Raw genomic sequence first — 1145 nt, forward strand, 5'->3', positions numbered from 1 at the left:
GACCCTCTGTCCCCTCATTTGAAGACAGCAATAATAATAATACCTACTTCCTTCAGGTCCTCATGAAGATTAAGTATGACATATGTAGGGGCGCCTGGGTTGGCTCAGTTGGTTAAGCGTCAGACCTCGGTCCAAGTCATGATCTCACGGTTCGTGAGTTCGAGCCCTATATCTGCACTGGCAGGGCAGAGCCTGCTTGGGATTCTCTCTCTCTCTCTCTCTGTCTCAAAATAAACTTTAAAAATACAAAGAAAATTTTTAAAAAAGGATGGCATATGTGAAGGCACACCATAAAATATAAATTATTCTACAGTAACTTCAGATCCTTAATGAAAGAAAACAGTGAATAAATGAATACCTAAATCATTGTGAGAGGCTATATAAAAATAGGCAGAAGTTCTAATAAGAACCTTTTAAATGGGATCTATGAAAAGTTATTCCATTTTCCCTGTAATTATTGACTACAGAGTAGAAAGATATCTTTCCTCCATCTTCAAAAATCGTAAGCCTTTAGTCAGTATCATTTCAGAAGGATGGGCCTAAAGAAAACCTGTCACAGCTACTTTTCAGCCACGACTCAATTTGGCTCCCCTCACCAAGGTCAGTTTCTAACTACAACTTGAAGTGTGGCCAGGAGATATTTTAAAAAATGCAAAGTTTACTTTCAGTATTTCAGGACCACTTTAAAAAACAACAAACAGCTAGTCGATATTGTCATATTCCTCCCAATCTGCACACGTTTTTTTTCCATCAGCACTGAACAATAAAAGGTCAAGAGGGAAAAAGTAAATTTACTTGCTGAATCAAAGTTTAACCTTAAGTTCACAGTACACGGTTGACAGGCCAAAAGAAAAGGGTGACCTCTGAAACACGTCTTTTTTCTCAAATATCTTACCAACAAATGAACTTTATTTTACATGGGGGAGAGAGAGAGAGAAAGTGTGCTCCCTNGAAGAAAAGAAAGAAAAAAACCTCAAAAAAACAACAACAAAAACCAAATCCTCTCTCTCCCCAAATGTCTGAGACAAAGCAAAACAGATTTTCAAAAAAGGGAATAGAATAAAAAGCAAACAAAACCTTGTTTGTTTGTTTTTTTCATAAAAGGATATGGTGTGTGACTGGGGCTGAATCCAGGGCTTCCCCCC

Source organism: Crocuta crocuta, unplaced genomic scaffold (assembly GCF_008692635.1).
Source record: "Crocuta crocuta isolate KB4526 unplaced genomic scaffold, BGI_CrCroc_1.0 scaffold531, whole genome shotgun sequence".
In the NCBI taxonomy this organism is placed as follows: domain Eukaryota; kingdom Metazoa; phylum Chordata; class Mammalia; order Carnivora; family Hyaenidae; genus Crocuta; species Crocuta crocuta.